This window comes from Anser brachyrhynchus, assembly GCF_964034855.1.
Source record: "Anser brachyrhynchus genome assembly, chromosome: 3".
Classification (NCBI taxonomy): Eukaryota; Metazoa; Chordata; class Aves; order Anseriformes; family Anatidae; genus Anser; species Anser brachyrhynchus.
The window spans coordinates 55,650,089-55,673,322 of record NC_137696.1 but is presented as its reverse complement, the minus strand read 5'-3'; positions in this window follow the sequence as shown (position 1 = coordinate 55,673,322).

The window sequence follows — 23,234 nt, the reverse complement described above, 5'->3', positions numbered from 1 at the left end:
TCTTAAGCCCTAAGGCAGGAAAGACAGCCCAGCAAAATGCCACACACTGCCCTGCAATGTTATTTGATAGGGACTTCTCAAAATCACACAGGAGAGGTTTTTGAAATTACTAATTAAAAAAATCATGAACAGAAGAGAAGCTGCACAGTTGCACCTTATTGTCTGTTGCCTGTCCAACTCAGATTATCACATTGTAGCTTCATCTAAATGACTTACCAAATTCTGTCACTATGCTTGGAAATATGATTTGATTGTTCTGGTATAATAAAGCTTTCACTGGTGTGAGATCATTAAGGACTCATCAGTATGGATTTGCTGGGTTCTGCTGGCTGAAGTGCCCCTAAGCTTCTGAGCCACTAAACAGGAAGCCCTGGTTTTTTTTTTTTTTTTTTTCCATTTCTTTTGCTCTCTTGTATGGCTACTTGCTGTATTATTTCCTAAATGCAACAGACTGCCTCTCAGCATCCGAGCTGGTTTCCCACCCCTCCTTCTCTGATGGAAGCCTATTCAAGAACAGTCCTCACAAGCTTTGCCCAAGGCTGTGATGTATTCTGATAAAAGCCTCATGGACAAACACAAAATCAACCATTTAAACATCTTTTCCAGGGGAATACTCTGCATTCCCGATGGTAATTTTCCTCAGGTTAATTGGAGTATGTCCAATGTTCATTGTATTTCCATCCTCACAGCTTCCCTACAAGCTGCTTTAAAGCAACACAGACCTTTACAGATCTTACCTCTGACAGGGACAGCTTTAGACTTGGCAAAGGATGGGCAGGGAGGGGAAGGGAGGAGCGAAGAGGAGACAGGATAATGGTCAAGCCTGAGGCAGAAGCAACAGTGAGCATTTGTAGCCATGCAGAATTCACCCAGGAGCCCATCTACTGAAACCCTTCACACAAAATCTTTCTCTCATAGAATAACGCATGCCCTTGTAACACCCTCCTGTGTGCCCTACAGCCAGTGCTAGATAACAGAAAAGACCAAGCCTCCAAATAAACAACCCCCAAGTCCTAGCATAACTTTTAAATAAAAGAGCAAGGTCTCAAAATCAGATTTTTATTTATTTATTTGTTTGTTTATTTTTGCAACCTTTTTCTTGCAACATGCCTAATCTGGACAGCCTCAAGCTTTTTTTTAGAAAAATCTCCCCATAACTGTTGTCAGTGTGTAATTGCCTTCAGCAGTGGATATATGTCAGCATTCCTGCAGTCTTTTATATCTATGCATTAGTTTCAGGAGCTCTGTATGGATGGTTAATGATCTCGTGCAACAGAGTATAATGTCTCTGAATCCTCAGGAACTATAAAACTCGGACATTTTGCAATGTGGTTTGGGCTTAGGTTGGTACATGTGGTGTTTTGGGTCTGTATTTGGTTAGGTTTGCTGTCCTCCAGACACCAAGAGTCAGAGGAAACTGCTGTGCTCGCTGGCACACGCATGCTGTGATGCAATTAACAGTTACCACCTTTTTCCTTTGAGGTTAAGAGCTAGAAGCAACAAATTAAATGTTGCCCCACTGCTGTCATTGCTAAAACCACAGGAAGACTTGCACATGTGGCTGACTCTGAACGAATTTTCATAGCAGTTCCTGAAAAAAAAGGGGAAGAGCCAGGGACTCTTTGTCCAGATAAGGACTCAGGAAACAGGGGAGTTGAGCAAAGGCACAGGCAATGCTGCTGCCCTTCATAGGGAAGAGAATAGAGCCCAAGGCCACTTGGATGCAACGGGAAAATGTAGTGGCAGCAGTGAGTACCCTCTTTCAGAGAAACCTCCAGAGGACATTCATTTTCAGCCCATGCTTCAAAGCGAGATGGCACAGCTGTAGGGTTTGACTTCAGAGTGACAGCCCTGTGAAGGATGGGTATTTGGTGTGCATTAGAACGGGAGATGAAAAGTTACTGTGACTTACTGTCTTCATTCTTATATAATTGGCTTATGAGTAGAATGAACAAAAGCATAAGAAAACAAAATCTGTCTTCCCTCACCCAGGCTCTCAGTAGGCAGTACCTTCAGTAGCAGTACAAATGCCTCTTTCCCTGGCTGATGGCTTTAAAAATCATAGGTAAACTATAAGTTTTGAGAGCTCCACCTTTCCAAAAAATTTGGATGAAATTGGCTGGACAATGAAAAGGTGATGGGCAGAATCACTGCTCAACCTGTGGGCACCCAGGCCCCATCTCCACAGAAAACGAGGCTAGAGACCTCTTCTGCACAATGCAGGTATTCAGGCGTGGTCCAAAACTCAGTCAGAGCATCTGCAAGATCAAACTTGAATTTCAGTTTTATCCTTTGCATTGGCTCAGAGCTGCAGACAGACTATTTCCGACACCCAGATACAGGGTGTCTCAGGAGTTTTGTGAACTAGAGAGATAGAGCTTGAAACCACATCCTACAGGAGAGGACTTTGCAGACAGGCAGCTCTGGACTCACATCAGCTGCTGCTCTGAGGTCAGGCAGAGGGCTGAAGTCAAGGGAGAAACTGTAAATTCTTTGCAGATTTTTTGCCAGAGTCAAAAATGTAGGTAGGGATTTCAAAGAGAACTGGTATTATCATAAGTAAAACATAATGATTTTACTGGCACCTAGATGCTTAGGTGTTTATTCATCTTCCACTCTTAATTAAGTTAATTAAAAGATCTCAGGATAAATAGTTCGGTTATATACTGTAGAGCTGGCTATTTATGTGACAATTACCCTCACTATTCATACTCAGCCAATTAATCTCTAGAAGAAGCTGAGGCCCTGTGTGAATTGATAACCTCAGGTCCTCATGCTGGGTGGGGTACTCATCAGCCCAAAATGTCCCTCCCCAGCATCCAGCAATTGCCAGGTAAAGAAAGGAAAATGGGTTTAGAGAAAGAAAAAGTCAAGGCCTTGGTAGATCTCACAAATCTTTTTCATCAGGAAAATTGCAGTCTTCCCTTGTTATCTTAGGAAAGGTTAACAGTTAATGAAGGCGAGCCAGTTTGTGCTGATAAGCAGAGCTGGAACAGTACAGCACAGTCAAAAGAGCAACAAAATCTTTATCAGTTCTCAGGAAGCCTGTTGTTTGTGAGACTGTTTTAAAGCAAAATTATATCAGAAAAGTGAACGGGAGAGTTTGGGAGCTAATGCCAAAACAGAATATAAGACAACTTCCTGGCACTTGCCTGAGCTGCAAAAATGCTGTGGTTTCCTCAGTCCAGATTAGACATGTCACAACTGCTTCTGCTGCCTCTGAACCAGCACCAACAAAAAACACAGGAGAAAGCCATTCTGAGGTGTTTTGATATTTTGAATGTGCATTTGGAATTGCAGAAGCTGTTTGGAATAGCTGTTTAAGGAGTGTTACTCATCCAACATCTTAGCTGGGCAGGTCTAGGGGGACAAAGTTTAATGCTGAAATGTATTATGATGAAAAGAAGGTTCAGATCCTAGTGTAACTGGCAATTAAATTTATATATTGCTGAAATTTGTATTGGATCACACATGCATTACATACTGGTCTTCAGAGAACAATAGAGATGAAGGGATTTCAGTTAAAGTTTTTGATCTATTTCTGCATTTAGCAATATTGTATATAGTTCAGTACAATGAATTAAAATCTAAGCAGATACCAGGAAGACTCCTCAGTTAAGAATTTATTTCAGTTGTTTCCTCCTATGTTCCATTAGTTCATTTGGGGAAACAAAGACCCTCTTGGCACTATACAACTAAACAGAGCAGTCACCATGCCAGCAAACTTTGCTGGAACAAGTGTTTCCACCAGTATGAAACTAGGAAAAGAGGTGTCCATGGATTGATTTCACATAACCCCTGAATGCCCTTACCATGACAATTCTAGCTTTGTATGTCTTCCCAATATTCCCATCATGGAACACAAGTATTTCCCAGGGTCATATATATTTTCCCCCTTCTTTCTTGCTCAGATATAGCTGTTTGCATCTGCCTGTAAGACATTCCTCTCTTCTAACTTAGCGTCAGATTATCTTTAGTTCTCAAAACTGCCCATACAGCTAAGAGGAAAAAATACTCCCCTGTTCTTGCCAAGTCCTAAGCACAAGCTGGATAGTAACCATTCTAAGTCCACTTACGGAATCACCACAGAGCACAAAGCATCTCTTACCTGAGTTTAAGATCACTTTTCATTGTTATAAACAAAATAAATTATGCCAAGTAGTCAAGTGCATTTTATCAAAAGAAATTGTTAAGCAGTTGAATAAAGAATTAGAAATAACATTTTAACTGTAGATTGTTGTCTTTCCTTGGTTTTGAGATTCAGGTTTCTCCCCTTTTCTCCCTTGCTTCTCTTAAAATGTACTTACATTTCATTCCTTAGAGATCATTTATAGGAAATATGAGTTGTGAAACATCTCATTTGATTCATTAATTTTAATTCATTCTAAATCCTGCATAGAAAAATGAAAAGATGAGTTAATATCATAGATAGACTTCTCTTCTCTGGATTCCCTCTTCCTTTCACTAACACTGGGGGCCCTGCACTCACATTCATTGCAACATCCTCCATCCTATCTGCAGTGCTTCCAGTTCCCATCTCCACTTCCACCCCTGCTCCAGAGTTCTTTCCCCTGCACCCAGCATCCCTGCAATCCCTCTCTGGCCCTCCTGCATCCCCTTCCATCCTGCTGCCCCACATAGCCTGATCCCATCCCACTGCTTCACCTGTGTTTCGCCTCTTGATCAGACAGAAAGCAGGAAATAACTGAAGCAATTGGGAGCAGGATATGTAACAACTGGCCAGTGAGTGGCTGCCTCAGGGCTGTGAGGCAATGGTAGAGTCCTGTCTCTCCCTCAGTGCAGGCACTGGTAGGGTCTCTTTCCTCCACGTCTGACTTTGGCAGAAACTATAGGAGTTTAATATCTCTGAGATATTATCCCTTAAGTCCTTTGCCAAATTTGACTGAGGTGAGGCAGCTGATGGAAAAGAAGGGAAGGGGAAAGGGAAGGTTGGAAAAAAACACACAGGCAGAGTTGCTACATCACCTTTTGATGCCAGATACCTCCTTGCAGTAGTTGAATGAGATGCAACAATGACTAGACTTTAAAATGTCTTTCAAACACAGGAATGATCACAGCCTGAATCCATCCACCACATACGTGCTTTATAATGTGAAAACATACTATTTGGTGGCATGACAAATACAAGATGTCAGGTTCTGTTTGCACAAATATTCGTTGTTCTGTTGCCATTAATACTCCTAATCTATGGCAGTAGAAATGACGGAAGTGCGTTAATAACACATGGACCAGACAACTGAAAGGATTACCACCAGCAAGGCACCTGCTCCCTGTCCCCACAGAGTCTGCCTGTTCTACTGGAAAATAAATCCTCCAAAAAAAAAAAAAAGTCCTTCCAGGGTCCATGGAGGAGTTCTCACTGCTGTATTATTGGAGGCAGAGTAGAGACTGCTCGGAAACATCACCTGTCCCAGCTTTTAACCACATTTTTTTTTTTTTTTTCATTATGGAGAGGGAGAGGTAACAATGAAGGAAGCCGGTGAAGTTCTTTGTAGGCACCAGTGAAGGGAAGGATCTCATTCCTCTGCAAAGTTATTTCTCTGAGGGCAATGGGCACCCTGGCATGTGGAAAACAATTCTGCGTGGCTTTCCTTTTCTGTCATGGTTGCTTTTGCCTGCTTGTAGCCCAAACTTCTTTCTGTCACCCTTGGTCTGGCTCTCACTGAGATGAATCACATTCTCTTTGCATACTGCACATCCCCAGGCAAAATATCTCATGGAAAAGCAACCTCAGTTTAGTCACAGTTTGAATTAGATCCACTCAGGCACACACTATAGGGGGGTTTTGTTGATTTGTTTGTTGCGTATATAATGTCTGTTAATTTTTATTGCTTGTAAACTTTCTCTCTATAAAATCTGTGTGAAAGCTGGACTACCATGTTAAAGGAAAGTTACCAGATGGGGAAAATATGGTTGATTAAAGTGGCTGTTTCCATGTTTGCTCAGTGTTGTGACACATCTTCACATTGGGTAAGGTGATTGGCAGAGAAATAACAGCAGTGAGCACTGATGAATGTATGCGTCATGTATAAATGCCTGGAGCTGACTAGGGTTTGGAATTTACAAACTTCAGAGCTCCCGAGTCTGATTTATTGCAGGTTTTGCTGAAAAAAAATAATAAAATAAAAAAAATAAATCAAAAAATAATTGTTACAGTTTCTGCTTTAGACTACTGAATGCAAAATTAAGAAAAGGCAGGGAGACTATCTCAGAGAGGGAATTGAGGTTATTTTAATATTAGAAGTACTCTACTGTAGGTACAATCCCATTTATTGCTATTAGCCTCCTTCTTTCCTTCTTACAAGAAGGAGGGATAGTTTTCTAGTTAACCCTGAAGGTTTAGGCTGATCTTCCAGTACTATCACAGATGCTGAATATAATCTGGGAACCATGTCATCTCCTGTTCCTTCAGCACCCCATCTATGAAATGTGGATAACACTTTTTACCCCTTAGTCTTGAACCTTGCATGCCTTGTGCAAGTTATTCTGTCTATGTATGTGCATATAGAAATATGCAAAGATATAGACAGATGTATACAGGCTGGTCCCAGTCATCTCAGGCTCTGATTTTTTTGACCTCTGGCTGGTGTTATAAAGCAAGAATAAACAGTACCGAGCAAGGTCGGTGGGCAATTCCTTAGCTCACTTACTGGTCTGCAAATGGCCATGGATGAGACCTGGGACCACAGGTAGCAAACAGAGATGCAATGGACTGGTTTTAAGATCATTTGCACCTTGGGACTTTTAAAGATTTCAAGAGGTCTTGTTTTCTTAGAAAGAGGCAGGTCTGCTACCATCCCCAGCTGCTGGGATGGTAGCATACCACAGCTTCAGTCCCTGTGGGTGTTGTGCCAGCTGCTGCTTGTCTCATCTCACACCCATCCTGAAAAGCCTGTTCATCAGACTTTCAGCCTGTACCTCATCTTCTTCCTCTGCCAATAGTTTTAGTGGTTAATTTATATGCGGAATTGGGTGCATGGATAACCCTGTGGGGTCTGACTGAAAACAAGGGGTTTTACTGCCAGGTCTCTGTATTTGAATCCAGTTATTGCAACTGTAACTAGCAAAACCCTGTGGGGAAAAACAAACAAACAAAAAACAAAACAAAACAAAAACAGATGAAATGAAAGAAGAAATGTGTTTGTAGCTCTTGCAGAGAACACCTGAACAATGGGAAGCTTCTCTCCAATTGCATTAAAAGCTGTGCTAGATCTGCACACACCATGCAACAAAAAGCTCTTCAATTGGACAGAATGAGAGCACAGGCTAAATCTAGATGGTGGTGAGATGTGTTTCAAGATTCCCCAGAGTGAATTTCCCACAGCTGTGGTAATGAAGTGAAGATCAGCTGAAAGACCATCTTTTGAATTTCCCAAACAAAAATCAGAGTCAAGGACAACAACCCAGAGGTTACTATAATGCTAAGCTGACACGACTATCTGTAGATCTCCCTGTATAATATGAGAGATTCTTGCTATTAAGGCAAGATGGTTGTGTTGGTACCTGGGTGGAAGTCCCCTGCTCCCAGCCCCAGAGGCAGCAGAAACACCCCCCAGCTGGAGGTTGAAAGCAGGCATTAAGGCTGGTGCTAGTGCAAAGGATGTTGCTAATGAACACAACTTTCTTTTCATTTCTCTCACGAATATTTGCATTTCCCAAACCCTGTTTGATACCCAAAGAAGTATTCTGCCTTCTTAAAGGCTTTGCAGTGCACAGTCATTTATAGAAGACCAAGCAACAAATTGCAAACCTTGGTGATGAATTTTATTTTAAATATTCTTATAAATGGAGGTATAATCAGACTTCTTCTAGCTTGATAATTTATGAGCTAGCCGACAGGTGATAGCTTATAATATTCCCTTAGAGGCCATGAAGTGTTTTCTGCCAAAAAGAACAGTCCTTCAGAGGTTTTTTTAACTTTTCTAAGCTAGGCTTTTCCTCTTGGGCTTATTAGCTAAGGCTGCCTGCCTGCTTGGAGCATGTTCTAGGGGTAAAAGCACAGTATGGGATAATTTCTGTATAAGAATATGAAATGCAATTTGACTGGGCAGTATGATGTCAAGCAAAATAATTTGTTTCAAAGGAGGCTATGCCATGACAGCAGTTGAATATTCAAACATAGCCACTGGCTAAAAATTCAATCAACAGGGTATCCCCTTTTTCAGGCTTGCTTTTCAGGGACTGATATGCAGACAGCAGGCACCTTTCCCTTGACAGTTCTCCATCAGTCACTCTGAAATTAAACAAAAACCTTTGCTTTCAGCATCAGTCTAATGGTGCTTCCTCTGCTGGTGGCCAGTTAACTAAAAAAATAAAAATGAGACAGAGAGAGAGAGAGAGAGAGGAAAAAGAGCAATTTTTTGGATTGACAAATAATCATTTCCTGATGATCCTTGCAGAAAATTTGGAGATAAAGAAAATGCATGTCCAAAAAACAAAACAAAGCATAAACTGCTACAGTGTTTTGTTCTCAATTTGCAGACATGACACAGCACTCTTATAAAACAAGAAAAGATCATTCTGCACTGTCATACTTGTTCCTTCCCTGTTTCCATGACTGGCAGCTTTCTGAACTGACAGTTCTGGTTGCAGCCCGGTGGTCAGCCCAGGGCTGGCTCTCTGGGCTGGCGACTTTCCTGCAGGGGTCACTTTGTGGCATTTGGCAGAGCCAAGCTGATATGTGGTGCAGACCACTGGACAGTCCAGGCATGGTGACTGTGGAGGCGTGCCATGTATCTGGAGGTCAGCACAGCATTTGTAGACGGACAACCAACCTGATTCTGCTCCCATGTACAAATAGCGTAACTGATGTGGATGAGTTATTTAATCTTTTTCCGTGGGTAGAGAGTGCAATCTGTTCTGTTGCCAGGTCCATTTAGGCTACACAGATAAAGATTTTGCAAAACATCCTTGACCTTGCCACAGTGTTTGCCCAATCTTTACTGAATTTCAACGCAAAGAGACATGTTCTGCTGGGGAACAACTGAGAGAAGGAGAATAATGTCGCTGGTGCTGGCAGTGGGCAAAACACTGAAGTGGATAAAAATATTCAAATTACATTTGAGTTTTACAGCACCACAGGACCTGATTAAATGTATGCTTTCTTTTGATGTAGTGCTCTGTTTGCTCACTCTGCTGATGAGGGAAGTACCAGGGGCTGCTGTACGGTGAATAATGCTCCTCACATTGCCAGGACCCCTGGTTACAGCCAGACGATCTATGGGTTGTCATGCCCTCATTAGCAGTGTCCTCATTGTGAAGAACTGCTTCAAATCCCAGATGGACAGTGTGTGACCAAGCACCTGTGACAAGCAGAGCTTTCTGATTTGGCTCAAAGGAAAGCCCACACAGTGCCCATGCAGATCCTCCAGCAACTCCTGCCTCTTGCCATTTCTCATTTATGGACAAGGGGCTAACCCAGCCCCTTAGGCTAACCCAGCCCCTCAGCCTACCCCTTTAGCTTTCCTGCAGCACAGCTAAATGCCAGCTGCCTTGTGGCTGGCTACTAGCTCGCAGTAGCCTTGTGCCAAAGTCCATAGGAGACCTGCTACTCCTGCCTGCTGGCATTGCAACTGCCTCATCTTCCTAAAAATACGCTCCATTCTAGCCTGAGAATAGCCTGTTTGAGTTTCTTTTTTTTTTTTCCTGATCTCATTTATTTCCCATCACTGTGCCTGTGATTACTCTCCCTCAAAACCCTCTCTCTCCCTCCAACCAGCTTGCCTCGCCTAATTCCTCCTGAGACGTTATCAGTTGGGATGATGAGCAGCTGAGCTCCCTGTATTACTGCTGACGCAGACAGGCTAGCAAACAAGGGAGTGAGCGCCAGCCTGGCGGGGTCAGCTTTATGGCAGCAAGGGAGGGAGGCTGCTGGGCTGGCACACAGCAAGAGACCACAGCTCCTTGTTGCTCTCTCCATTTCCCTCAGGCACAAGGGAAGATATGTGCATTACTTTGCCCTCCCCTCACCAAGCAGCTCCTGGCTACCTGGCTGCTCTGAGCCTTGCCCTGTTCACTCTGCTACACAGCCAGCTGGCAGCTTTGCAAAGGGATTCAAGGCTTTTTTATTGTTGTTTTTCCCCCCTCACACACACCGCTAGGATAAAGAGGCATGTGTGGCGTAAGTGCATCAGGCTGCCCTAGCAGAAAATGCCACGTGGCTTTGGGAGTTGAAATGCCATCTGAAACAAGATGAAGCATGCCCTTATTTTGTCTCCACGGAAGGGTTTCAACAGGATCGTCAAATCTTCACTGCATGGGCCCTGTGACCACAGCAGCTTCGGGGTCAGCAGCAAAAACAACAAGCCACCAGGGTCATAGTATACTTCTGCTAGCTCAGAAGCCCCACCAGCAGGTCGCGTGCCCTGTACTGCAGATAAACCTGACCGTGTGTCAGAGCAAATCTAGGGTTGGTGGTGGCATGCAGAGAAAGTACCACAGTTCAGGAGCATGAATGTGATGATTAGGGAGTCCAGGCTCCCAGTTTCATGCACCTTTTCCACTGTGGTAGCGGATGCTGTTAGTATAGAATCAATCACAGAATCATAGATTGGCTCAGGTTGGCTGGGACCTCACAGATCATCTAGTTCCAACCCCCCTGTCATAGGCAGGGACACCACCCGCTAGATCAGGTCACTCAGGGCCTCATCTAACCTGGCCTTGAACACCTCCATGGATGGGGCATTTACAATGTCTCTGGGCAACCTGTTCCAGTGCCTCACCACCCTCTAAGTGAAGAATTTCCTCCTAACCTTGAATATAAATCTCCCCTCTTTTAGTTTAAAACCATTCCCCCTCATCCTGTCAATATCTGATTGAGTAAAGAGTTGCTCTCCATCCTTTTTATAAATCCTCTTCAAGTACTGAAAGGTTGCAATGAGGTTACCCTGGAGCCTTCCCTAGGCTTCTCTAGGCTGAACATCCCCAGCTCTTTCAGCCTTTCTTCATAGGAGAGGTGCTCCAGCCCCTTGATCATCTTTGTGGCCCTTCTTTGGACCTACTCTAACAACATTCTTCTTGTGGTGGGGGCTCCAGACCTGAACACAGTACTCCAAGTGAATTAAGCAGCATTAGCATTGCCATAGCTCACAGGGCTGGAGGCAGCCCTGTGAGCTATGTGACCTGTTCCATGGTGCGAACAGGGCGCTGCAGCCATGTAGCTCTCCTTCCTCCATCTCCTGGCCTCTACTCAACTCTCCTGATTTGAGCACTTGGGATCTCCCTTAAGCCTCAGGTTTTGGCATCCACTGAAAATATGGGAAGTTCAACTTTGTGCTAAAGCAAGGGCAGGTTTCCTATTCTGCACTTGAAATTATGCACGTTGTACACTCAAGTGGAAGCCAGCTACATGAGAGAGTTTACAGTGTTATGACCTGTGGGTATTCACAGACTGCTTTTTGTCCCAAAATCAGCACAACACCTTGAGATGGGCTCACTGCATTGAAATTGCTGTGATGAACTTCTGTAAAGTCAAATCAGGAAAATTTTACATAACCAGCCAGTATTTGTCCTCCCTGCTGAGCTACCTTTCCCTGTGTGTTCCTCTGCTAGTTATAGTCCTGGTGAGGTGGTGTTCCTTTTTTTTTTTTTTTTTTTTTTTTGTATTTGACTGATTAAAAAAGAACAATTATGTTTATGCTCTGCTTCACTAGTGAATCTGAACTTGTGTATGAAAGAAGGCAAAAGAGAATCTTTTCTAAAAGCTTGAATGTCCATTCCTGCAATGGATGCTATAAAATTATACAATATAACAACTAAATAAAGCTTTAAACAGCACTTTATCCTGTAAAATTCTCACTTAATTCCTGGGGAGCAAGGCTGATGCCAACGGTTATTGTACCCAGCCAGACATACCCTTTTGTATCTCATTGAATACAGAAAAACCTTAGGCAGAGAGCCATTAGCATCTGCTGCTTGCTTAACTGTGGTTGGCTCATATTATTTTCCATCAGCCTGCGTAAAATAAATCCCACAAGGACAAAAGCTAAAATAAGTGTTACTACATGTATTCTGCATGAGGTTGTTAGAGCACAGCAGAAAAACAATGTGTCACCCAATGCTCAGTGCAGAAATCAGTGGGCAGATGGTGGCCCTTGGGGTGTGATTGAGTGGGTTTGTTTCACCACTAGATGACACTTGTGGCTCTAGGAAAGGATCCCACCCCCACCACTGGCTGCAGGTAGCAGAAATGTTGAAGTCTGAGGTTAACCCAGAGCCTCCTCTCCAGGTGGGGAGTCCCCAGTTCGCCACTCAGACATGGTCACTGCCTGATGTAATGGAAGTTGTTGAACATTAAGAAGCCCCACTATTTATCTTGCAAAAGTAAGGCGAGATAAAAGGATGATTTTGACTTCGAATTGCAGGAGGTTTCCCTCCTAAGAGAAGAAGGGTAATGTGCATTCAGTGAGAGGGTTTCTCTTCTTGAGCTGTGGCTTACAGCTATGGATTAGTGAGAAAAGTTAGGGATTTGGTGGTCAAAGTACGGTGTGCCAGCACCCATGTCCTGCAAGACCCTTGACTCACTGTGAAACCATGGTCATGTTGTGCCTCTCATCTAACATCACTTTCAGAAGGCCACAATGCTTCTGTAGTATTAATGTTAATGCCCAAATTTTGGACTGCAAAGATAGAACAACTCCTTGCTACCCAGCACTCTCAAGAGACAAAAACTGTTCCTATATATAAGTGCTCAAATACCATAGGGTAACACACTGTAGCCACCACTGAATTGGAAAACATTTTGAACAATGATCTCCATTCTGCTTCAGAGCTTGACTTTGTATTTGATACTGTATTTGATACTGCTGATTTTTGACAGAGTAGTCAGTTAAAACAGACCCTGGGATTCAAATGGTGATATAGGTTCAGATTAAAACAACACTCACTGTGGCAGCAAACTTCAAAGGATACATGAAGGTGTAGATCATAGAATCATAGAATGGCTTGGGTTGGAAGGGACATCACAGATCATCTATTTCCAACCCCCCTGCCGTAGGCAGGAACACCACCCACTGGATCAGGTTTCTCAGGGCTTCATCTAACCTGGCTCGAACACCTGCAGGGAGGGGACATCCACAACGTCTCTGGGCAACCTGTTCCAGTGCCTCACCACCCTCTGAGTGAAGAATTTCCTCCTAACCTTGAATCTAAATCTCACCCCTTTTAGTTTAAAACCATTTCCCCTCATCCTGTCAATATCTGATTGAGCAAAGAGTTTCTCCCCATCTTATTTATAAGTCCCCATGATGCTTAAGGACAGTTGTAATCATATTGTTTAAAGCTGCCCTTGAAGAAAAGGCCACATCCTTCTGACTTTCTGATCAGTGTGGATGTATGTGCTCATTGATGCCCTGACAAATACTGAGAAAACAAAAGGGTGCAGAGACCAATTCTCCCAGAATCATAGAAACAGGAGAATAACACATTCAAGCATAGCCCAAGATGGCAGCCCTAGCCCCTCACCTCCCATCGATCTGAACAGGCTGTTCGGGCCATACAGAATCCCCCTGGATTGCACTTCCACAGATCTGCTTGCAAGAAGAGAGATTTATGTTTCTAACAGCTTAGCAACAGATTATAGAGATAATGGGTGCAATTTGTCAGCAAGCTAACCTTTACAGAAACTTCCTAATGTGAAGATCTTCCTCTCACATTGTGCATCTTAAAATGAATAATGACGGTCTCATGAATTCTGCTGTTTCAGGTTTTCTCTGGCTTATGGTCTTTGTTTCCTCTTTTTCTGCAGAAATTGAAAGCTCCTTCCCAAACTTGTCTCCTCAATATGCAAGCCTGCAGTGCTGGCCAGGCAATTAACAACTTCACCCACAATCAATACATAGAGTTTTCCTGAGTATATAATGCCGTGGGTAAGGAGATGAAGATAGATTTTTCCTGTGTAAGCTTTCCACAATATACCTGAGTGTTTACATGGCTTGCAGTAAATCTACTTACCTCCTTTTAATCATGATGATTAAATCAATTAATGATATTTTACTTGTCTGTCCAAAAACTAATAAGGAGAAGATTTATAAGCAAGAAGGGTATGCTTGATAGTGAATTACCAGATGGAGACTCAGGAGATTCGGGCTAGTCCCTGGCTCTGCCATACTGAAAAGTCTAGTTAAGACTTCCACAGTGCTGGACAAGACTGAAAAACTCCAGGGTACCAGTCCCCTAGGCTTAACTTTGTTTCTGTGGCAATAGAACAAAGCAAATGCTGTGTGTTTGATTAGCACTATTACCATACGAAGGGGAAACTAGTCCATATTAGGGAGCCAATTTACAGGAACAGTTTGTTTACTTTTGGACAAGAAGTACTGCCCATGAGTGCCCAAGCACAGCTCCTGCTGACTTCAGTGGGAATCCGGTGTGAGTCAAAAGTGGAGGCTCAGTAGTGTTCTACAGAGAAGCATGATCATAATTATACTGAAAATTATAATTGGAGACTTTCAAAGTCAATCAGGCTGCTTCTGTTAATATCAATAGCTGTCTGGTGGCTAAATTCCCTAGACTAATTCTTTTTTAACACCTCAGCCATAAGACTCATCATTAAACAAATGCCATATCCTAATATATACTGCAGCTTAAACACAATGAGAACTTCAATCTGTTTTTTAATCTCTGTGATATTCTGTCTTGTTGCCCACATACTGGGGAAGAAAAGTTTATTGTAGGCAGAAGACTGCACGGACTGTTCCCCATCTGAAGGTTCTCCATCTTCTTGTCCCTGAGAAGTGATAGGCTGATGCAGACCTTTGTTGCAGGATGACATTTGAAAAATAAGTAATAAACAAAACTTAAAACAAATTTAAGAGGTCTACTGTAGCTCTCAATGCTGCAAGTCAAAAAAAAAAAATGCTGAAAGAAAATAGCATACTAAAATGTATCAGATTCATAAGTGGAAGGAAAAGGTCATTCAAAAACCTAAGCAGCACAAAAGTCTATATCCAAATAAAAAATGATATTTCTTTCAAATTAAGTTTAATGAAGTTAAGAGAGTTTTGTAACCAAACAGTATTCCAGAAAAACAAACAAAAAATCAATCAAACAAAAATACTATCTTTCCCAGCAACAACAATCCATACCACACAGTGAAATGTGTATCAGGGAATTTTCTTCAGAGTCATCTACCACAGAGAAGTACAAGGCATTACTTGTCCTTCCCTTGTGGAAGAATGCTAATTCCCTGAACTCTGAGATCTAAGGGAAGGATGCAATCCTTTGATTCTCTGAGGCTTAGGTAACCTTTCTCTACTCCTTTCTTTGCTCAGCCATCAGCTTTTTTAGTTTTAGCAGCTGTTGGTCAACACTTGCCCTTTGTTTGTAATTTCTTTTGAAACTTCGTGGGAAAGGGGAATGACTTTTACACCTTGTGAACGGGTGGGTGTCAAAATGCTGAAAACTTATATAATTAGGGACTGCGTCTACATTAATGCCCAGAATGTCTGAACCCAATGGCACGGCATGGCTTACATCCATCCCAGTCAACTCCCTTCCCCTTAGGTAGTTGTAACCAAATGGCCTACTGGGCACTGCCCCTGGCCCATACCAACACCTTAATCATGTCAGGATGCCATGACATAGCACTCATTAGCCTGGGCCAAAGCCAAGCCAGGAACTGTGCTAACAATGCATAACACATGAGTGAGGACATGGCCCCTCGTACAATTCAACTTGTACAGCTAACTACTCAGTCCATGCAAGTATACTTACTTGAAGAGGAGAAAACTGACCCTTGCTGCCTACCAGTAGTTGATTCAAAGTGGCCTGATTTTCAGTGTCCCAATTTGAAGCAGGTTCCTCAGCTCCTCAAAAAATAAAATCATTTTTAGTTAGAGACCTACCTTTTGGTAACTGATTGGGAATGTTATGACCTGTCTTTAAACCGTAATGTGTTACAGAATTAGAGGGGCAATTTATGGGACAGCAGATACTTCCCTTTGCAAGTTCCTGAGTCCCCAGTGCATTATATCCTTATAATGAGTCAATAAAACAAGTCACAGCTACAGCACAATGAATGCCAGGAGGCACAATGGACAGCAGGTATTTTTAAGGATTTAATCTATCAGCCTCCTGAACAAGCACTTGTACTTTTAGAAGTTTAGTGCACTACACCGCACAAGGTGAGTGAGTATTGGTATTTCAGCTGCACCTCTTGTAGTGCACCGAGATCAATACTCTGTACCTCTGTCAGCCTTGCTGGAGGAGGAAGGTCAGCTGAGCCGTTATCCAGCCTGAGGACAAGCACCAAAAACAAAAAGTGGAAAAAATCTTCTAGGACTCAAAGGCTCGAGGGAATAAACACTAGACACAGCATTTCATGGGGGTTTGTAACAGTGAAGATTCATCTACTGGGTGGATGAGCTGCATTTGGGATTTATTGTGGAGCAGTTACATATTTGGTCTTTGAATGGTCAGAGGAGTTGAAAGCCAAACAAAATCCCTCCAGTTCACACAGACAGATTCTCCTTCAAAAGCAGAATACGGCGAGGCAGGGTGCAGATTTGAAGGGCCTAGGTGGAAGACAGACCTTTTGTTATTTTGCAGACCGGTGCCTTCCAGTCACCATTTTTCACTTTATTTCCAGCACTGCTCAAAACCGTCTACAGATTCCTCTGCGGGGTAAGCAAAACACTGCGAAAAGACTCAGAATGGAGCCGGGCTCGAGCAGAAACCCAGCGTTTCCCTCTGGCAGCACGGGACCGTCTCCCTCTGCTGAGCTGCTGCCGCAACTGCTGCCGCCGGAGCCTTGCACGCCCTGCATCGCCGCCCTGCCTCCCATGTCCCTGTCCTCTGTCCCTGTGCCTGCCCCTGTCCTTGTCCCTGCCCCTGTCCCTGTCATTGTCCCTGTCCCTGTCCCTGCATGGAAGCACAGATAGCAGCAGCAGCACTCCTCAGGCATAAGGGGCTTTGGGAACAACGTCCCTGGCAGGAGGGACTAGTGCACCTGTCCTGGGATCCTGGGCAACCCCAAACTTTTGGCAAAGAGGTCTTCAGTTTGGCAAAGAAGAATCGAGTGCTCCCGTGTGTTTGCCTGGACTGGGTTTTTATGAGGCTAGGAAACAATTTGTTCGGGTGGAAGGCGTTCCACTCCTCAGAATGACTGTAAAGCTGTCATATTTTGTTTTAGTAGATACGTTTTAGATTTTATGCACGAAAACAGCAGCATCAGGACTGCACAAAAATCTACAAATCATTTAGTAAGGCAAACACTCTCTTAATTACTTTATTCACAGTGTATATTACCTGTTGGCGTTGGCACAGTTCAAGTGTCTCATTTTAGAAATTTCCTCCAGGCAATAATCATCATTATGAATTTTTAAAAGTGGCTGAATGACTCAGCATCCACACTCAGTTGGCCAGCTATGCATTGCCTCTACTATCTGTACTATCACTGCCAGAAAGTGATCAAGGAACAACAGTTCTGTAGGTTGCTCTTTGAAGTCATTTACACTTCATCCATATTACTTCCTCATCTAGACACACCGCCGCATCAGGGTGACAACAACAACAACAACAACAACAACAACAACAACAACAACAATAATAATAATAATAATAATAATAATAATAATAAAGCAGCAATGAAACCAGTGGAACCCCCTAAAAAGGATAGAACAAGGAGGCTCGGGGTCCTGTTGTATCTGAAGGCAATGTATTTAAACAGACCACCAAGGGTGATATCTCAGAGTGCCCTACCCTAGTGCATCCTGCTGGTAAAATCCTGGTCTCCATCAAAACTCCAGCTGCATTCCACCAAGCAGGGACTCAACCACACAAAATGTCTAATGCCTGATTTGCAACATCAGCACTCTTGTATCAGTGCTGGCTGTGTGTTAAATTATATGGATGATACGTTCAACACATATGCTGGTAGATACATGGGAGAAAATAATAGACCTCTAGTTTTTGCTAAGGTCAGTGAAAAGACAGGAAATAGAGTACGTCTTGGCTTGCCTTTCTCTGCATCCCATTTGTAAATGATATGACAGGGAAGTAAATTTTTTTTTTCCACTTTAACCAGGTTTCTCAATTTTCAATTTTTTGTTTTGTGGTGAATAAATCAGAGACTTTAAGAGAAAGCAGATATGGATATAGACAAATAGCCTAAACAGCACTTGATTTTATGCATAGTCTATGCATAAATGGTATTTCAGAGCATCAATTATCAAAACAGTTTCCATCTGCAACGTAGCAGCTGCAATGTGTTAAGACTGTAATACATATGGGGGAGAAAGCAAAATACTCAAGAAGCTAAGATACCAATAAAGTCTTTGAAACTGCTAACAGTAGTTTAGGTGAAAGACACTCAAACAAGCATGAGTAATGTTTTTTTGGGAAACACACCTTTTGTAATGGCACAGTAGAAAAGCAAGTGAAAATGCTGTGACGTACTAGAATCAAGAGTAAGGATAAGTTCAGTGGAAGCAGCATCTGATTCCTTCATTAGTTGAAACTCACATCCCCTCATGATACGTTTCTGTAGTAGAAGAGAAAAAAGCATAAGTATTGCTTCAGGCATTTGAGACTAATTTCTGGTCTCATCTTTTTTCGGTTCCCAAGAGTCATATTTTTAACAGATGTGTAAAACCATGTGGTATAAAAGTTTTCATCCCCTTGTCTACCCAGATGGCTGGAAGCAGAGCAGCTTTAGTCATTCTTGCCTCTCTAGATCTATGGTCCTAGCTTCTGCCCACAACTGTCTCCAGAACTAATTCAAGATTTAGCTGTAGTGAAAACAAGGAAGAAAAAAAAAAAAAAAAGGAAAAAAAAAAGAGATAGAGACCTTTATTGACTTAAAGTTGAAGGGGTGGAATTGAGTTGTGATTTCTAGCTTGGGCAGAGTGGGGAAGAGGAAGAATTGATTTATATTGCCCGTTTGGGTCCCTTTAGGCAGCTTCTTTCTCTATGTGTAAAGTTGTTCTGCTTAGTCCTATTCATGCCACAGCAGATTGCTTTGACTGCCTCTGCACCCTGCCTGTAGCTGATATCATCGGTGGGTATTTTTGCCACCTGTAAGATATCCAGATTACCTGGAAAAGAAATTAGATCTAGGACACTCCACGTCACAAAACAATGGTCTTTTTTAGCAAGACACTTCATTAATCTGACTTACTAGTAAGTTAAACCTTACCAACATCGCTGGACATGCAGCTGCTCTCTTCTCCTCCCATGTTCCGGTTTTGCAGCTAGCTGGCTCTGACACAGTGTGGCTTTCCCTTGCACTTCTCTGTGTCTGGTCTCATGAGTATTGCATGGTGGCCCCAGTTCAAGGGGAGCCAGCCAAGATGTCTGTGATGTCCAGCTGAGTGGGGCACATACCTACAGAGACCCTTGCTGAGGGGACAGAAGCATGGCAGTGGCTTTTCATGGCTTGTGCTGCAACCACTGGGGCTACCATGTGCAAGGCAGACACCTCTTGTGTGTCCGCAGAAGAGGAAGCATTTTGGTGCTTGACCTTAGGGAGGGCTGCAGGTACTGGGCAGATGCACCCAAGGTTTCAGAGAGGAGTGTGCCTGACACGAAGCAACATGTCCTGGCTACAGTTGTCTCTGTTCTTTAGCTCAATCTCCGATGAACTTGCTAATTCCTGAACCATCATCCCTAATCATACTATCACAGAAGTCTGAGGTGCTAAGACTTACCTGAACCATACACACACAAACCTCTCTTTTCTGTTATTTCAGCTAGCAACATCTTCAAAGCACCTTTTCCTTATGCTATTGTCTCACTACAGACCACGCAGACTGTCTTTTCTCTTTTTCTGATTTCCTACTTCTTTCCTGACTTTGTTCTCTTCTGAGATAGGTACTCATAGCATCTTGATAGCATCTTGTTTTTCTGCAAGAAAATTTAAGTCACTGAAACATTACCTGGAAAGTAAATTTATTAGGGCTGATTCAGGAAATGAATGAGAGGAAAGAAGAGCTCTGAAAGTGAGATTTCTCTCATTCTGCAAAATGCTGTGTGATTATGCAAAGCTGTTCTCTTATGTTTTCTGCCAGACAAAGTATGTAGACACTTTTCTTGCCTTTTGGAGAGGAAATGCTGTGCATGTGCATAAATGCTGTATCTCTTCCTTGAATTAAAATGAGACCTTACATAGCGGGTAAATTGCACATTGCTGGGGTGAGCAGACTGGCAGCTTAGAACTGAGCCTCATTTCACAGCACATTGCTTGTCTCAGCAGCGAGGCATCCTGGAACGGGCATGGTCTGGTTTTTGGTCTGTAACTCACTGTGTAAATGCCAGCCAAATTAAAGCAAAGCAGATGGGACAAGTCATTTGAAGATTAATGAAGCTACTTGCGTTAAAAAAGTAACTTTATAGATATGTATTTAATGGAAAAGATCCTTTCTCATTACTAATAGCTGGTCAAAAGTAAAGGATCAAGCAGTGGAAACAGATAAAGCCTAGCAGAACACAGCTAGAAAGAATTATTACTGTGATTAACTCATTAGGGAGTTAACCTTCATTATTCTGAATTATCAGTCAAGGACTTTATTTCTTTCTCAGGTTCCTACATCACTTTGTAAATGCCTCTGAAACTTTATAAAACTTTCTCTGATCAGAATATCTAAACATTTTCCTCTGTATAACAGTCTATGCACCATGAGCAAGAGAAATGGGTGTCAGGAACCAGTACAGCAAAAAAAAATTGTTTTTGTTTTACCTCTACAAAAATAAAACAAATCCCTAAAGAGGTCCCTAAATGTGTCTCCCTGCTCTAAAGAATCGCTGATTCAAAATTACAGCACATCACCAAGTATAACTGCAAAATATTTCCAGAACTGCTCTAAACTGTCTCTTGATCTGCATAGCTGATCCACAGGAAGGGAACCAGACTCAACTCTCACATGCCATTGCACTGACTCCTGGAACTGCTTCTCCTTGTGCACATCCTCAGCAAAGACCAGGTACTGAGAGCCTGCCTGACTTCATTTTAAACACAGAGATTAGAACTAGCTTTGTGTTTGGTTCATGAGCTGGAGGCACTGAAGCCATGTACAGAGATGGGTGTTGCCATATTTTTCTTCAAAAATAAAATCTGGCATTTCAGGGGAGAAACACGTAGATCTCCAAGTCACAAGACAACTAAACTGCAACATTTAGAGATCAACATAGATATCCAGGCTGTTCTTCATATACAGAGTCTTCCATGTACAAAAATTAGAGGTTGCGTAAGTGACAAACTGCAAATTTCTTGGGGATTGTTTTCTATAAGTCATGTTAGAATGAAACTGCTAACAAGAAACAAACGAACATACAAAACCAAACAAACAAAGGAAAAAAAAAACGTTCCCAAACCCTCTACTCTGTGACTTGAAAACACCAGGTACCTGGTAAAGTATGTTTTCATGCAGCCATTCCTCCACTGCGCTTCCAAAAATACTGTCATAAAAGATCACACAATTGTGTCTTGATTCAGAAATGCTTCTCCTATCTATTCTGTTCTGTAAAGGGCTTGACCTCATGTTCCAGTCTTTTGCTGAAGTCCTTTACTGAATAAGAAAGTAGTTTAAAACTTATCCTTATGCCTTTACTGAATCCAGCCATGAATGTCCAAGCTGAGTATAAACAGGACCAATTCCAGAGCTTTTATTACAGGAAACCTAGCGAAAATACAAATGCTTGATGCAATATGATATATTTCTTACAGGAGCAATCTGTAAAAATAGGATTTGAGCAATTTCTTGTACTGAATATAGGCAATAAGTTCCTTTGATATAAAGGATGGTTAGATATATGTCCTGGTTTCAGTTAGGACAGAGTTAATTTTCCTCCTAATAGCTGGTAGGGTGCTATGTTTTGGATTAGGATGAGAAAAGCGCTGATAACATGCTGATGTTTTAATTGTTGCAGAGCAGTGTTTACACCAGGCCAAGGACTTTTCGGCTTCTCGCTCTGTCCTGCCAGCGGGCAGGCTAGGGGTGCAGCAAGAGCTGGGAGGGGACAGACCCAGGACAGCTGACCCAAACTGGCCAAAGGGGTATTCCATACCATCTGATGTCATGCTAAACAACCTATAGGGGTGGCTATCCGGGGTGAGGGGTCTGGCTGCTCGGGGATAGGCTGTGCATCGGTCAGCGGGTGGTGAGCAATTGCATTGTGCATCACTTGTTTTGTACACATTATTAGTAGTACTATTATCATTATTATTATTATTGTCGTTGTTTTTGTTGTTATTTTCCTGTCTTAATAAACTGTCTTTATCTCAACTCACAGGCTTCACTTTTCCATTTCTCTCTCCCATCCCAGAGAGGAAGGGGGGAGGGTGAGCGAATGGCTGTGTGGTGTTTAGCTGCCGGCCGGATTAAACCACAACAATTTCACAAAATTGTGATGCTTAAAAGCTGTCTTACTCCTAAAGGGCAGAAGGACAAAAGTGTTTTATCCATGTGAACATACATGGCTTGACTTTGGGGCAACTTGGTCTAAAAAACTGGAGGCAAAAATCATATCATTTTAAACACAACTGGTACTTTTACTTATTTGTTTTTTTTAGAGTAAAGTACTAAACATGATAGCTCCTTAAGTTACTAACAATGACTTCTTTGAAATACAGGCACATTTTATTGTAGATTTTGTTCATCTCTACCCACTAACTTAGCCTGCAATGTAGTACATAATGTAAAGAGTTGTAGTGTTGATGTAAAACTGAGGTTTTAGAAATTTCATTCATTTCTGGGTCTAATGTTTTTGAATTCTTCGGCACAAACCAAACAAAGCCTTTTGACTATCAGGCTCCATTACAACGTAAGTGGATATTTTGGCTTTCTGGAATGTGCAGAAGTATTTAATAACATGGCTGCTGTGATTCTCTTAAAACAGTACATACTCCAAAGTATACGCGATTAAATAGTATGACAATAACTCCCTCATCATACCGGCATTGTTGAATTGACAAAAGAGCCACTAAAGACACAGCAGATTCTGACTATGCCACAGAATTTCTTAAAATGAGGCAATTATGAAGCTTAAGCATTGTGCATAACATCAGAACTAGACTCGATGTTGTAGATCTGAGTACACTGTGTCTAAGTTTCAGTCAGTTTATAACTAATGTGATCATGCAGGTTATTAGCTGCAATTTTTGACATTTAGATGTCGATTATGCTGGCTTCTGGTGTTGGATTCATTTTTACAACAGAATGTCATTATAGCACTTGCAGTGACATCAAGAACAGAACTTCAGCTTGATCTTCCTCTACAGA